Here is an 18,130-nt window from a genome sequence, read left to right as displayed (position 1 = left end):
TTTTTTATGCCTTATTTTAGTTTACACATAGCTTCATTCGGGCAAATAAGGAAATTGCTCCCTATCTCAACCTTCCAGCAAACAGTTTACCTGATAGTGCTTTCGGTTTATAACATTTTCTTTTCCGTGTAGTTGCTGATCTAACTTGTTCCAAATTTTTCTTTCCATACACGGAAAGAGAGGCAAGCAGAAGACAAAGGCTATCTCCTGGAGTGCTCATTCTGCCCCGATGTGTGTAAATATGTTCAATGGTGTGAACAAGTAAACAACAGAGAGCAATAGACATGTCACTTTCTAACAGGGGCCCTCACATGACTTGGCGAGGGCCATCTGTTGCACCGGTTGCTCTCTGTGTCATTAGCCCTACCTGAGGGCACCATAACCCCGATGGCTCTTCTCTGGTGACCAGTGTGTGTTTATATGTGTCTGTGTGTGCTCATCCTCCACTAGTTGCCAAGCAGTCCACTCTATTGCGCTAAAGTGACCAGGATCCCCAAACAAAGCCATGTGGTGTGTGTGTGCGTGTGTGTCTGTGTGCGTAGAAATTCAGAGTTTTTTTTTGCCTCTGAGTGTCAGGGTGTTACTGGAAATACTAACTGTGTGCACTCACCCCTAACATTGTAAACTGAGCATGCCCACACAAGAGCCCACTTGTACTATTTTAAATGACGGGTCGCTCAGAGAGACAGTCTGGAGCAGTAACTCTTCATGTGTCACCGCCAGATAAAGCTCAGGGCTACTCTAGGGCGGCGTTTTTACTCCTGCTCTGAGATTTGCGGCTTCAATTTGTCTGTTTGCTTTTTAGTCACTAGACCTTGTTGCGATGACACTAAGTGAACTCAGCTCATAGGTATTACACCAATAAAACATATACTTTGAAGATATTAAAAAAAAAATAAACTCAAAGCCCTGGTCCATATCAACTGTTGTCCTTGTACTTGTTTCCAAGTTATGACACTTTATGCATTTGTGATTTTATGTGCTATCACAGTATTTAAGAGTTGGTTATTTAGTTGGTCTTAGTCTAATAGACTGGACTTTGCTCGACTAGCGTAGATTGGATTTGTGTGAATTTGGCTGGACAATATTGCATTTAAATTGACCAGTCTTGATTGAATTGGATTTTATTGGACTTGTCTTGACTACAGTGGACTGGTCTAAGGTCAATTGGAATTGACTGAACTGCATTAGACTAAAAGTAAATTCGAATTAATCCGCCTGGGCTAGCAGTACTGGATGGGTTCGACGCAGTTTGAACAGTTGGAACGACAATTGGACTAAGAATGGACTTAGATTGGACTGGACTCTGTGTTTAATGGGGAAAAACTGGACTTCACTAGATTATAAAAGATTAGACAGGACTGTATTAAATTGGCTAGAGTTATACTAAATCAGACTGGGATTGATTGGTATGGATTCAACTGACACAGGAAGAAATGGAATAAAATTAAATGAAATAGATACGACTGAAGTAGACTGGACTAAGTTAGGCAGGAATGAATTGGACTGGACTGGACTGTGACTGGGTTAGATTGGTTTGGATAAGATTCAGCTAAAGTGAGAAGAACTGAATTAGACACAATTGGATATACTGGTTGGGCTGAACTGAACTAAACTGGAATGTGTTGGATTGAATTCAATTGGACTGGACTGTGCCAGACTGGCTTGGATTAGAGTGGACTGGCCTTGTCTGGATAAAATTTTTCTGTTATGTCACATGAGGTTAAGTGGCAATCAAAAGATCAATGACCAAACGCCAACCTCCAGGGTGCAAAAACATGAGACATAAGACATGAGGTTCCTCAAATGGCTACTTGGCACTTGTTAAATCCCTTTGAAATGTTAAAGGAGTACTACTGTTTTTTACAACCTGGACCTTATTTCTGGCATAAAATATGGTCGTTTACTCACCCATATAACTTTTGTGTAATTTGTATTCCTTCGGGAGATAATTAGATCAGCTTATATCCATGTAGTGGGAGTGACTGGGGCACCGAAACGCAGCCTCTCAATAACACATTATCTCCTGTGAAACTCGTTCATTTCACCAATATTTTGTTATCGTACGCTAGTGCTATTCCCCGTTGAGTCCGGAGTTACCTGTTATCATCATCTGGGGTCTGTAGATTGACCTACAGACCCTGGATGATGTCTTCTGACCTGGATGATGTCTCTGAGTGCAGCGCGCACCTGCGATGGTTGGCTTGTTTACCTGTAATTTGCTACTGCCGACAGTCGCGGGTGCAGACCCCGGATGATGATAACAGGTAACTCCGGACTCAACGGGGAATAGCACTAGCGTACGATAACAAAATATTGGTGAAATGAACGACTTTCGCGGCAGATAATGCGTTATTTAGAGGCTGCGTTTCGGTGCCCCAGTCACTCCCACTATATGGGTACACGCTGATCTAATTATCTCCCGAAGGAATACAAATTACACAAAAGTTATATGGATGAGTAAACGACCATATTTTATGCCAGGAAAAAAAGGTCCAGGTTGTCAAAAACTGCAGTTCCCCTTTAAAATGCCCAACTTTACTGGAGAAATTAACACATATTAAGCCTAGTTTGGTTTTGATGAAGGGTTTCCTCATTAATGGCAAATTAAAACTGTATCAAGGGCTAATGTGATGTTTAATAAAGGGCATGCCATATTTTAATAAGACAGGAGTATGACGGCGTCAAGACTCAAGAATCCTATGGGTAACATAGCTGTGGGTTTGCCCAACTTTGTATGCAGACATTATGACACCTAATTCTCATTTTTACGGTGTAGGACTCTTCTTTCCCTTGAGCTGTCACACTGATCCTTGCACTGGTTATTTGTAATGTTGCAGACGTACTAAATGTGTCCAAGTACTTCTATATGAATCCACAGATTTCTATACAGTCAGTACTGGAAAAAAAGATCCCTTAATCTTTACTCTGTGTAAATGAAGTAATGTTTTTTTTTGTGCGTTCACGTGTTTGCTTTCTGTTAAGGAGATATCCAACTTTCTATCTCTGCTCTCCCATTAAGATAATACTCCTCTCTGCTCAGCTTAAGGACGTCGGCAAACAGCAAGGAAAACCTCCCACTGTTAAAGACACATGCTCTGCCTGCTTTGTTTACTCCTATGAAGGGTAGGCGGGACGGGCCACGTGCGTCTGCTGTACTGCATGTTGCTACCCACAGATTCCCACCTCGCTCCGAATTACCTGATAAGACGAGAGCAAATGAAGAGGAGGAGGTACGGAAGGACACACAATGAATACACGAAGTGTAATAATGTGGAGGAGGTACGTTCTTGTTGTCATTCGCTTATTATGCATATATTTTATTATTTGCTAATTAATGCATAATGTCAGACCGGACACGGCATTCATGGAGACCAAGGTGAGTGGTAAACACGCAGCAAGAGGGGAACATTTGACGGTAAACAAAATTTCCCTCCTCCCAGCCTCGCTCTCGATCCATGTGACACCAAATCACTGATAACACTAGACACACAGATGATGCAAGAAGCTTGCAGTTGTTACACTGCTTGCACACAACACACAGAAAACAACACAATGATACAGTTAAATAATTTAGATCAAGGCTGAAAAGGTATTGCGTATGTCCATTAAACCAAATGATCAAATAGGTATTGTTCTTTTTTTAACCCTGCCGAGCGAGACACAATTCATATCAGAACATGAGTCTGGTAACACTCCATTTGGATTTCATTATGGGTCAAGTTTAAACCGATGCAGACGAAAGTCCACCCAACCGATTTGATTGTCCTGGTAGACCTTTATTAGAATGTAGTCTGTTCTGAATGCAGCAGTTTTAGACCAACTTTCTGCCACAAATGAATTCTGATCTAAGAAGTTGTATTTTTTTTTTACTACTTTTATAATATGAAAAGGTGAGTACACATATAGTTAGCTGGTTAAGATCTGCCCTCTTGAAACAGGTGGTTCTAGAAGCTTGATGGCTACCTGGAGGGCTAGTTATCAAACTACTGTAGCTGCCGAGCTTCCGAGAGAACAGGCTAAAAGGTATTTTGTCACAATACGCCAGATGTGGTGTTGCATGACCATCAATGCAATGACGAACCAATCCAAAATATGCAAGCACGTTTTCACCACTTCAATAATTAGTTTTCTCACGTGCAAAGGCCCTGGTGAGTTGTTGTATTCTCAAGTGCATCGTGTGTGTGAGGGCACAGGGTTTCGAAAGCACAAGGTGGTAATTGCCTGCCATGAACATGACCAAAGCCAGATCCATGTCAGACTGTGTAGTATTCTGCATACGTTTCTGTTTCTGAAGGCCCGGATACATCAAACCAACGTCAAACCATGATGTCTCCCTACGCTGCCTTTCTCTGGGCCAGAACACACAAAGACAATGGCTGACAACCATGTACGTATGCGAAGCTGAGCACCATGCTCAACCGACTGAAAAGCTGCCAACAGAGATGCAACGAGAGCCAACAATGAAGAATGCACTGCCAAAACTAAGGCCAAAAACCCAACACCAACCAATGCGCAACCATCAGATTGCGTGCCATGACCCAAGGAGCCTATTGCTTCTGCATGGATTTGGAATATGTTAGTAAATTCCGCAAGTTGGACATATAAGGGCATGTAGATTTATGAAAATATGTTGTTTTTAGGTTGGGTGAAGCTTTCCATGAGCTGTTCGCCACTATACGAAAACAATAGCAATGGCGGGATCATCAGGTAGAGAACGACCAACCACTCTAAATGCGCAGCTTCAAATTGCACTCACTGGGCTGGCTCCATTTACGTTCTGTAACCTTCTGCCGTGGAAAGTGGGACTCAGCTACCTGCTGCCTCTAGTCAATACTGGGACTACTTGTGTCTATTTTTAACATGTCCCTGCTGCTCCTCCAAATGAGGGTAGCATAATGGTGGAAGTAGGCTATAGAGTGATTGCGCCTCAATCCAAGCGCATTCTCTCAGTGCTATGTCAATGGGATGTGATTTCATGGACAGTATTTTTAGCCCTTTGATTACAGCCATGGTCTGTATGTGCATTCTTAGATGTATTGGTTTGCTTGACGGCTGGAGTAGTCGTCGTAGCAGGTGGAAGCAGGTGGAAGCAGGTGGAGGGGTGATTTGTGCAGCGGGGTTGATGCCTTTACGGGGCTAAAAATGACGACACTGAATAGATGCGTTGTTTTGTTTCTCCATTGCTTTGTGATGAGAATAAAGTTCCCTGCCGGTTCATTCAGTGCTAGAGCAATAAAAGGGCTTTGACCTGCTTCAGGATTACACATAATTACGCCGTGTTGTTAGGATGTGGCTGGCAGGATATGCTTTTTCATGCCTCATTTAGCTTACACCATATCATTAACTACTTCCTTCCTTCGCAGATATTGTCAGTGTGATCCAGATACGCCGTTTTCCTGGACAGTCGGAATTCTTCACCTTTTTTTGACATATTCAGAAGCAAACATATTTGTCTTTTCTATCCACCCAGTTGACCAAAGCCTGTGGTTTATCAGCTCCAAACATGTGGAGGTATTGGCAGAAAAGTACTGAACAGTATATAAAGAACATTCACGTTCTTTATCTATGGAGCATTGTGTGGACCAGTGTACTTTGGACTACTTGATGGATTCTTAGCATTGTCTCTCCAAAATTTGTTGAGGTGGGTCCGCAGAAGATAGATTGTACTGACTTGGTGATTTACTGACAGTAACTCTATGCCTCCATCAGGATGACGTCTTTTGTTGTTGTATTGTGGAGAATGTTCTTGACTTTGTTTGGCCTTCTTTGCATTCTACTACAATTTGAATGAATGAGCAGATTTCTTTCATTGTCACTAGACCAGTTGAAGGCTGTTTCTGACGCTGCGTCTTTTCTTCCGACCAAGTTTCCGATCATGGGAGGCTTCGGGTATATCGTTTTGGTTTACTGGAAGAGCGCGTGGTGTTTCTTTTGCTAATGTCTCTAAAAGATCAGACTTGTAAAAACAACTGTTCCAGTGTATGTTGAACGTGGCGGTACGCACGATGTACTCTGCCTTGCTGGGTGCCATTTGAAACTGGAGAAGCTACTCTTTCAGTTGATACAAAACACCATATAGTGAGAGCTAACCAGCTAGCCTCATCCAGCTTCATCAATATTTTTTCAAATCCCGAAGCAATTGACAAGAAATGCAACAGATATTCTTTGGTGGTCCTTTTGAGACTATCCACACGACTCTAGATCCAAACTCAAGATGTAAAAACCCAGTTATGCACTCTTTAGTTATCAGTCTGGTACAATTTTTACTAAAAACCTTTGTAGCATGTGTGTGCTTTGTGGTATTTCTATGAACTCTTGGTACAGTTATAGTCTTTCAGTTTATCACAAATGAATCAGACTAAAAGCCACAAATGTTCCACTGGGAATCCATTTTTTGAAGTCTTACCCATCCATAAAGACCAGGGTCATCATGACCATTTGGGAACAACTCCTTGTTTATTTTGGGTATGTCTTAACCTCCAAGAATGTTTGGGCTTAAGATGTTAAAACACTTTGTTACACATTACCTGAAATGTTATGCATATTCGGAGGTTGATAAAGAACAATCTGAGGCTGAAACTGAATGTGTTTTTCGATCGCAGAAAGCAAAACAGCAGTCGCTGCCTAACCTGCCCTCCATAAGCCAAGCCACTGTTATGAAAGAAATCCCGGACAGGCTCCCAAGTCAGAAGCTAAAACAGGACGGATGCTCAAGAGATCCAGCAAGTCTTACAGTCATGCACAGGTGAGTTAGGTGCATTCGTCACCCACAACTCACGCTGTTAAAGTTAAGTTTAGACATAGCCTCGAGACCGAGTTGGAATATGAGTCACAGACTGGAATTAGCTGCAGTTTCCACACATGAACCGCCAGCAAACCAGAAATTCATCAGCCTGGATTACATTAACGTCCCCTGAGGCCATTTTCAGTAATAAACTCTGGGTGAATTCTCAGCAGAGCGTACGGAAACCTGTCCTGTGTCATTATAAACAATGCAAGTTCATAAGGTATTGAAAATCCTGCATGATTCAGCGTGTTGTTTGTGGAAGGCCGCCAGTTTTAGTCTTGACATATTGTTCTGTACAACCTCAGGAAAGATCGCTTATTAAAGCAACATCAAGCCATTTCTAATAATCCTTTAATATGTCCCGCAGTGGGATTAGAAAAAGGGGTGGGTTAAGGCTAGAGTGACGCCTGGAAAAAAAACAATTTATTTAGGGTCTATTTAATTTAACATGAAATTAAATAGACACTCATTCTAATCCCACAAAGACTGTCTGTCTGTCTATCTGTCTGTCTGTCTGTCTGTCTTATTATTTTTAGCAATCATTAAGAATGATAAGGAAAGCAACAAATGAAAAAAAGTCCCCAATGTCAACTCCTCTCTTCCTTGCACCCCATATGTAAATAAGCACAGAGCTTTTGTTTGTTGGCTCTCACATTTTCAATACACTTTGGAATGTCGGCCCAAATGATCTTTAGAGCAGTCTCACGGGTTCTCGGAAAAACTCATCCTCCGATCAGCGATTGTGCGATCGGCGTGAGTCACTGTGGATGTCTTTATTCTGTTTCCATTAATCCTGCTGCACTTGAACACTAATGGAAATTAGCTCTACGCTGCAGTACTAATACATGGTATAATCAACTGACTTTTTGCCGGGGACATGCAGCCCTAGCCTCAGACTTCCAGCATGTTCTGTGACCAGCCAGTCTGGTCCTCATTTTGGTTCTGAGGCTATTTTTTGATTCGAAGCAGAATAACGATGTCCAGGTAAACATAGTCACTGTAAGCTGTACACAGTACAGGCTGTGCCGGACTGGAAGTAAGCACCATTTTCTTTGGGAGCTTTGGATGCAGCCGAACGCATCTTTTTCAACGCAACTGCATGCCCTAAGAAAGAGTCTGCAGGTGAAGTCTCACCTTGGGGTGCAGGTCTGAACATACCGCGGCTCATGTGCAGTCAGAGACGGCGTCTGGAAGATGCCGTGACTCACTCCTGACAGATAATATGGCTGCAGCCATCTGGTCTTGGCACAGTGTTAGCTTTCTTCAGCGAACCTCGACAGACCAGCGTCAGGTGTAAATATATACAGTTGTCATAGCAACATCTGGTAGCTGGTAGTAAGCTGTGAAAGTGAAACGGCATGCACAAAAGCAAGATGTCCTGTAAGTGGGATGCAGCTCACATCGCATACCTGTCCAATGCTGTGAAAGAGGCTTATCCCACAAGTGGAGATGTGGCTTTATAGAGTCTAAATGTCCGAGTGTGTTATTTTCTTGACAGTCAGAAGCTTCTCTTGTGTTTTTTTTGTCCCCTTTGTCTTCATTACCACCTCCTTCTTCACCTTCTCTGTGTTCCGTCTGCTGGTTCAATGTGCGCTCGGATAGCAGTTGAGTAAAAATAGATAGCAGCTACCGGGGAAATTACATGAAAACCCAAAGTTAATTCACTAATATTTGAGTTTAGAGTAACGCAGAAGCTTCTGCACCTCCCCAGAAATGTATCTACGCACCACGACGACGCAGACTGCAAGAGCTGTGATTGGTTCCCTGGCTCCTTTTCCATTTCTGCAATTTTCAAATTGATTGTTTTGGATTAATAACAGTGAAGCAGGAAGTAGAAACAAAAATTAACCCGACTGGCGCCGACTAGCATTTGGGTAGCACTTTTACAGAGCGAGCCAGTCATTTTTCCTGGCTTGCTCTAACATAAAACAATCTTCAGTTGACACGTGCTGTTTCGAACCGTTTTCGTGATCAGGCCGAAACCCCCTACAAACATACACCGTCTGCCACTAGTGTGCCTCCAGCGAGGGCCGAGCCATCATCAGATGTCCCAATTAATGTCCACGCTAACAACGCCAACATGCTGATGTTCAGGCATAATATTGAAGTTTGGCGTAAATCCGCACGTCACTTCTGTGGCGTAAGTACGGCATAGCTCCAGACGATACTTTGTAGCCAACAGCGTAATTTAAAAAGCACCCGATCAAAATGTCAGCGCTCGGACAAGAACAGAAAGTCTTCCCTTGTTCAGCCTCCTACAAACCATCTCCTCAGATAAGAGTTATTTCAGTGAAAGTACCTGTTGATCCACATTTGTTAACTCCTACTTGAGCCACTTCCAGTAAAGTTTTATTCAGATAAATAGTTTTTGAGCCCTTCAGGACATATTAAGAGATTATTGTTCAGATAGGAGGTAGACATCAACACGCTTTCTCTAACTCCCACACAGACACACCCACACACACACACACTCAAGGATTTAGATGTCACTGTGCTCCCCGGTCACCCGAGACAGAGAGGGATTACCCTGTGAGAACACAGCAAACCTGTTCACCCAAAAAAACAATACTGTAGTGATTCATGTATCCATCACTCCACTAAATATAAAGCAGACATGTGCAGTGGAGTTTCCAGCTGTCGGGCATTGCATCATGGCAGCGTCTCTTTCTGAAAGATCAGCGAGTACAGAACACTCGATGAAAGAAACAAGTCCTTTTCCCTTCATCCGTTTTCTGGCCGCCGTTAATCTGCATATGCTCCACCTTTGAATAGTGAACATGAACTCGGCTGGCTCGGACAGGAGAGTTTACATTTGGAACTCTTTGGACTCCATTGGACCTCAGTGACCTTCACTGGACATTAAGGTTCACCCTATGGCTTCTGGAAGCCCACATCATTGCCTGTTATTAACACATTTTGAAATGCTTAATCACATTTTTTATATAATAACAATAATATATAATGACTAAATTGGTCTGTTGACGAAATGACAGCAATCTTGATGGGTACAGTGGCAGTGTGTGGCAAACAAATTGGTCACATTTTTATGAATACCTCGTGATTTGGCGTAAAGCGTCACCGGAGGACAAGGTTTCACATTCAGTCAATGGTCTCTCTTTGGCACTTACCAAAGCATTCACAAAACAGTTACAGTTTGGTAAATTTAATTCAGCCCTGAATTGAAGCCCTCTTTTTGAGGAGTGGTGATTACCCATGGTGATGTGAATGAGCCGCAACGGTGGATACTGTTTGGTGCAACTGAATATTAGTGCCTTTAACTCATGTAAACGCTTGATCCGATCGTTTCTCTCCGGTCGGAATAAATAGCTCATTCTGCTCATGCTTACCCCAGAGGTACACGTAAGGCGACGTGGTTGCAAAACAACTGCTCTGTGGCTGACACAACTTCTTAATTGGAGACTTTAAAGGAGTCGGTGATTGTTGAACTAAATGTGGGCCGTGCCGTTGAAAACATGGGTCCACCTCAGTGCATTTTGATCACGCTCTTGTTTTTGTGTTGTCAATAAAGTCGGGAAAAAAGCTGCTTCTTCTGGTATATCTAATTTTGATAGATTTAATGCTCCACAGCAAGCAGAAGCCCTTTGGGATGCTTAGTTTTCGAACACGTAAATGCACATACACTGATCAGGCATAATATTATGACCACCTTCATAATATTGCATAGGTCTCCCTTGTGCCTCCAAAACAGTTGTGACTCATCAGAGAATGGACACTGGCCTTCTGAGTGTGTCCTGTGGTGTCTGGCAACAGGGTGTTGTTTGTGGGAGCCTTTGGGTCCTGTGGGTTGAGGGGAGGGGCCTCTGTGGATCAGGCTTGTTCCAGTGCATCTCACAGATACTTGATCAGTTTGGGATCTAGTAAATTTGGAGGCCAGGTCAACACCTTGTGCTGTTCTTCATGTTTTTTTGAGTTGTTCCTAAATCGTTTTTGTGTGTGTGTCTGTGTCAGGCTGCATCCTGCTGGGGATGGATGCTGCCATCAAGGAGTGTCATTGCTATGGGGTGGGGGTGCCCGGTCTGGTCTAGGCGGGCGGTACATGCCTAAGTAACATCCACATGAATGCCAGTTTCAAAAGTTTCCCAGCAGATCTTGTATTGTCACAAGATGGTCAATGTTATTTACTTCTCTTGTCCTGTTGTGGTTGATGTATCTTATCAGACAATTTTATCTATAAAAGTAAAGTGCAATATCTAATTATAATGCAGCTTTCATCAGCATCGTTTTCGGTGTCTGGAGGAAGTTGTTATTTATTTGAAAGGTGATGAACCCCCTGTTTGTTAGCTGCAGGCATGCAAAGTTATCATCTAGCTGGTGAGCATAGTGGAGCTTTTATAATCCAAGTCTGTTCTGCAGAGACGAGAGAAGTATTATCCCTAGAAGTTTCTTTTAAGGGTGATAAATTTTAAAGGTTTATTTGCACCAAAGTTCCAGTATGAATCCATAGTTTATTCCTCAGCTTCAGATCAATGTCTTACCTTTAAACTCTGACGTGTCTGCTTTTGGTTACAGCTCTGACTATGCTCAGCTATGAGACCTTTTTCTTTTATATCTTATAAATGTGTTCATTTGTGTTTATATCCCAGACCGTACACTCTGTCAGTGCCATACAATTACTGGATTAGAGGTCAGATTTCTTTATGAATAAACAAAACCTACTTCTTTAAAGCCTAGCGTCGCTGTCCTCGGCAGAGTCATTGCTATGGCCACTGCTTCCACGGCAACGGGGTATGTATCCGTAACGCAGCACGAACAGACCTCATTATAGATGGAGACTAAATGTAACAGTTCATGTGATGACTAAATGTGCGCACCTGTGCTGACCTCTTACTCTTTTCACCTCAGCTTCACCGCCTCCCAGTGCAACTCAATAACAGCTTTCTGAAGTATTCTGAGAAATGATGTGGAGACACGTTTAAAGTCAAACTCTGTGCTCATTAGCGCTCCGTCTGGCCCTCGACCGCTATCCTGCCTCAGTTACTTCCAGACTGTGCTTTCTTTCTGACTTTCTCACACCAGTATTTCCTCTGCAGTCACCCCCTTGCATGATGATCTTGGTGTTAATGTGTTAATGTAATATAGAGCTGCTCTCAAATTCTTTGAAGAAAGGGAAAATCTAGCCAGTTCTCGTCTCGTCAAAGTCCCCGTAAGGATTTCCTAAGTTGCTTTTGTTCCATGTGTTACGGCTCAGTCAGTGATGTGTGACCCTCTGGGATCATGGACATGTGGTAAACAGAAGCAGGTTCTGGATCCTTAGTTCCACTACATACTGTTCTCTCTTTCTCTGATGTTAAGACCGAGAACATCAAGTCCTCCTTGATAGTAAGCCAAAATGTTGCATCATAATGCTTTTTTTTTTGTTTTTTTGCTCGTTTTGGCGTCTCCTTAGTTTTGTGTGTGTCTGTGAATGTGGCAGCTTTAGTCCTACGCTCTGTAATGCTGTGTTGTGTTTGGTTTAAACCATTTTTACATGCTCTTTAGCTGGAACTGGGCCACATCTGTTTGAGATCTGTAATTCATTTTCTTTGAATGCAAGCTCCTTCACCGTTTCTCAACAAGTTACTTGTAGCTGTTGGACAAATATTGACTCTCTCTCTCAGAAGGAAATGAAATACTTCTCAAAGTACGTTTAGTATTAACATATGATATTTGAAACCTAGCGTGCCAGATGGTTTGTTAGACAGAAACATCTGGCAAAATGATTGGAGGAACTATTGGTCCATCACCATCTATCATTGGATACTTAAATCAGCCACATAAACAAACCATTTATGGAAGCAGTGGAGCTCAGGGGATTGCACCAGCTGGACGTAGACTCAGCCATAAGGCTGAGCTCGGCATAAAATGCAATTTAAACCCTAACACCTGTTGTGGCATCTAGGCGTCGTGCTACATCTGAGACTCAAGGTGCTTTCACACCAGAGTCGTTGTTCTGAAGGAAGGAGCCCCCCCCCCCCCCCCCACCCCCACCCAGGTGGATTAGTTTGTGCACTTGTGAACACAGCGATCACACTCTGTTCCAGAACAAATGAATCAAACTGAGCCCGGTTGGAGATGGTGGTCTCAGATTGACTGTAATCTCTCCCTGGAGCAGTTTGTTTTTCAGTGTGAACACATGTTACCTACGGACCGATATGACTGCTTTATTATTATATAACCAAGTAGTTTACCCAACTCGTCTTTGGAGGAGTGCTTTTCTTTATACATGTTGTCCATATACAGGACACGTGGCACATGAACCACAAAACGGCAATGAATGCAATCCATGTTGTGGAGGTGTTGCCCTGTGAACACGAACCATACCAAGGTTAAATGCAACATTATATGAATACTTTATCGATTACTCCCTGAATCGTAATGAAATATAGTTGTGAAAGTACCCTAAATCTCCTAAATCTACCCTCAATTTACTTCTGCTGTCTTAATAAAAGCCCCGAATAATGATGCTATCCCAACCATTAAAAAAAATAAAAAATAAATTATACATTATATGTATGATACATTAAACGTCTACACATAAAATAAGATCATGCGTTTTGTATCAGTCCGACTATTAATTACCATAATGACATGAATATTGGATTCAGCAACAAATAGCAGCGGCCTGAACTAAACATAGCTGTTGAAAGGTGACACTCTATGGACAAATTTATGTAAGATTAAATGAAGTAACAACAAATAAATCAGCTTTATAGTAAATAGTTGATTTTCAGTCTAACTTTGCTAGCTAGCTAGCTTTGCTAGTTAAACTAGTTCACGTTACACCTGGAGTCTTTTCCTCCAGGTTTTGACCAACTCTTAAAATAACTTAAAATAATAATAATCTCCATGGTCTAAAACATCAAGAGCACAAACATCAGGTTTTAAAAAGTGGCGGTAATGTCAGTTTTTATTAGAGAACAATACAAATAGCTTCACATGCTACGTGACTTGACCGTGAGGCTTTTTCCGTCAGGTTAAATTCAGTACAGAGCAGGTTAGCGACCAGTTGGTGTGGAGGGTCTGAGGGGAGGAGGCTTTGGGGTGAAGAGTAAAGGTAAGATGTTTTCAGGAGCAATAGGAAAAAAAAAAAAAGGCAAGCGCAATCTCAAAATATTTCCGATTCGTTATGAGACCATGGCGGAGTAAATTAAACCCTGGCGGGCCGCCATAGTTTTAACATTGTATGGGGAATACTGCATATTAAATACAATGGCAGTGTTTGGCAAATTAAAGTTGCAAAAGCCAGTGGTCACATGTTTTATAAATACCTATTTATCCTATTTTTGAGGAGTAATGATTACCCTTGGTGATGTGAATGAACCAAAATATAGTGTAACAGTTGCACAAGCAGCAACAACTCTTAAAGTCAAAGTTAGTCATCACTGGTCACCACAAACTGGAGGTCATACCAGACCAAGACCAAAGGCTGTAGCAGTAAAAGACTTGGGCGTACAGAGCTGAGCAAGTTTTATCGAGTAAGTTTTATATGCAAATTTTACATTTCACTTAAAAATAAGAGGTCAGTATAACACCACAAGAATTCTAAGCTTTTCTCACAAGTTTTCTGTTGAAGACCTGAAATGACAAAAGCATTGTGAATGTTTGGATGTTGTGAATTGAACACAGAGCGGAAGCTCTAACCGAGGCACATTTTATAGTCTTTGGTTAACATGTGAGTGAAGGAGTGTGTGAATAAAAGACTCTCCGGTATTAACCCAGTGCACAGTATAAAGAGGATGAGTGCAGTGCAGAAAAAAAACAACGTATTGATATTGAAATGTCAACATGCAGTCGTCAAACTGAGCACGAGACAGAGATAAAAAGGCACGTGCACACAGATCGTCACTATATTATTGTATGGTATCTCGTGTATGAGTGGGTGGGATGGCTTACTCATCCAAACACAAAAAATACAGATGAGTTCATTCTTCTCTTCTGATTAATATTCTTAATAAAGACAAACAAAGTAGAGAGAGTACTGTGTGTGAGCTGTAATTAAAGTCGGAGTTCCTAATGTGGACTAATAGGGAGAGGCAATGGTAACGATCATGGCAGGACTTTATCACGGAAGGAAAAGCCGTTGAGTGAATGCAGTTCTCAATGCAAAGAAGCAGAGGAACAATTATTTTTCATTTTACATTGATGCCAGCTACTATGCTAATTACCTCTCTGGTTCAGACTAAAAGGTTACAGCAACCATTGGTTGAACGTCACAGCATTCAGAAGATTTCTAATGATTTTGAAAATCTCCTGACTTTTCACTTTTGTCGCCCAAAGGCATTTCCTCCAGCAATATACTAAAATTTTTAATTTGTCCAATACCTTGGATACCTGATGGTATCTCCATTAGTCACAGCTGTACACCATGGATATAGTTGATGAGCAAGAGATAGCATGCTACTCACTAAACTAGACGGTGGTCCAAGGTGGGCAGCCTAAGGCAGCTTTAAATAAGGCAGATACCTTAGCTGAGCTGTCAGCTGATATGGGCTGACTCATAGATTGCCTTTCAATTGTCCTTGGGCATTGTGCAGGTTAATCGTACCTAATCTGGGTGCGCTCTTAGTCACAGAGGCGAATGTTCATATCCTGTCTCCAATCGACGTTTAGTTTTTGTCCCTTTAAAACATGACTGTGATCTTTTCCAAACCAAGTGCTAACTAACTGAAATGAATCCAGGTTCATCCAGGACGTCTATGTACAAAAATTGCCTTTCTCTTTCTCAATCCCCCTTTCCCCACTTCCAACTCATTTGGCTGACTGAAATTCTTTTAAATTCAGCTCAGTTTATATAGTGTCAGTAATAATCCAAATTGTCTCAAGATGCTTTACAGAACCCAGAGACTGAAACCCACAGATCAAGCACTGAGACAGTGATGATATGGAAGTACTCCCTTTGAACACCAAGAAACCTCAAAGATCGTTCACTCTTTCAGTGAAACACTCATCCTCTGTGAATAGAAGGAGGTCAGAACCTCTCTTTGAAGTCGCTGCTAGCATTTCTTTCTGGAAAGTCAATAAAGAAAGACCACAAGGAAAAGAGAAATTACCCAAGAGAGGTGTATGTTAAAGGGAGTCGAAGAAGAAACAGAATGAACCTGCCAGTAATTTCTAAAGGTCATATCAAGCACACCAGCAAAGAGACAAATTATGGAAAATTATAGTCTACACTCTCTGTGGGAAAGATAGAAAAAAAAGACAGGGGAACCCACTAACCTAGCCTAACATGACCTGCTTACAGAACAGCGTCAGATAGAGACACTGCAAGCCCTGGCTGACCCAGAGGTTTCTGTGAGGACTAATGTAGATACCACCAGCTACCTGACTGTGAAGTGCAGACTTTTGTCTTTGCTCAACTCTGCAGTAAATTATTTCATTAGAAAAGACGTGTAGAACAAAAAGAAAACAAGTATTTTAATCATTCAGTAGAATTTCTTTACCCTATATTGCTGAACCTCAATGAGTATCACTCTTTTAAACCTTGCATCGTCCATCCCTCCTTGTCTCATGGGCTTGGTTGTCCTAAGAGTCTTCAACCGAGGTCTCGTCTTGTTGTCTTTATTTTTCAACTGGGATCGCTCTTCACTGAATTATTTTAGTTTGTTCCCTCACAGTAGTGTAGCCCTTTCCCGATTCATTTGGAGACATTTTGGTACCTAGAGCGTTGTCAACTTTGATTGTCTTTATTGAACAAGAAACATTGCTCAAGGCGATTCTGTTTACTTCCTATAAGATATTCAAGGACCCACAATCTTTGTAGCCCTACTTCATTGAATGTGTAGGAGTCGTGACGTTTGTACAGTAGATAGTACATATCACTGTCCTCTAGACAAGTCCAGTCCGGCAGAAAACTGCCTTGAAACTTGAAGATTGCTTGTGCTTGTGCACTCTACAGAGACACTTTGATTGTCTGAAAGAGAAGTGAATCTGTTGGACTATAGAGAATGTGAGAAACAAATTGTCTGGTTCTATTTGTTGCGTTGTACACCTGAATATGATCATCAGATGATGAAGGAGTCTTCACTAATAAAGCAGCTGAGGCTAATCAGCTGATGCAAGCATGCTCTGCCGGAACAACTGTTAACACTGCAGTCTGTGTTTTACTGTTACATCGCACATGGGGTCTCCTCTGTTATGTGTTGTCCAGACTTGCTACCAGTGGTTAAAGTAGCATTCAGAAATGTCACTAATGGTAAGTAAAAACGGCAATAAAACTTAATCCAGTAACCATATAGTATTATAGGTGAGAGGTCGGGTACACCATGGACAAGTCGCCAGTCTGTCACAGAAAGATAAACAACCAATGACACTCACATGCACACCTACGGCCAATCTAGAAACACCACTTGAAGCATGTCTTTGGACTGTGAGTGAGTGTTGTGCATCAGGCTGCTGAAAGAGCATGTGAACATGTTCATGTTTTTGAGGAACACTGATCCGCGAGCTCATGAGCGTGTGTGAGCGTCATCAACATGTGCAACGTGACACACAAATTGTGTTCTATGGCACTCAAGGGCTTGCGAAGGACTCACAACACCGTTTTTTTTTTTTTTTTCTGCCATGGCAAGTGCAATTGGCACTTCAGAAACCAGTACTGGTAAAACCGGTTCATATTAATATTTGAAGGGTTATGGACATGTCAGAATCTTTTCTGATATGTCCATAACTCTTCAAATATCTGAAAAAGATGTGTCCTTGGCCAAGAACCTTGGATTCCAAATTATCTCTCTCTCTGATTATTCTATATTAGTGTACAATCATTTATTTGCTTTAGTAGGAGGCAGTGATGGGGAGCTGGAGATGGACGTGCAGAAGAATAGCTCAGCGTTATTTTCAAGTAAACATCAGAGTCAATAGCATGCCATTTGGATTTCATTATGGGGGCATGTTTCAATTGATAGAAAGAAAATATACCAATGTAAGCAACTGGATAGACCTACAGCCAATCAAACGAATTCAACTCAATGGAGCTCAGATGACGTGTATGACTAGTAGCTGTCTTCTGTACCTCGCCTCATAAAGCCCGACCAGTCGATTTGATTGGCCCGTAATGAATTTAAAACGGACTGAGTCCAGACTAAAATTTCGCCAACAAAAAATTTGCGGGTGAGGGATCACCAGCTTGACTTCCAGGCCAGATGGAACGTGTCATAAACTGATGCACTGGTATGATCCGAGGTGGGGACACGAATGTTTGCACATGGACCTCATGGAAAATGGTTGAGTTGTTTTTACATATTTAGCCACAGCGTTCGTATGGCTACAATCATTAAAATAAAATGTTTAGTTGCAATTTGCAGGAATGCCTCTGTGAAACACTGTAAAATATTTTATTATTAT

The sequence above is a fragment of the Chelon labrosus genome (assembly GCF_963514085.1).
Source record: "Chelon labrosus genome assembly, chromosome: 19".
Lineage (NCBI taxonomy): Eukaryota > Metazoa > Chordata > Actinopteri > Mugiliformes > Mugilidae > Chelon > Chelon labrosus.
This window is presented reverse-complemented; position numbering follows the sequence as displayed.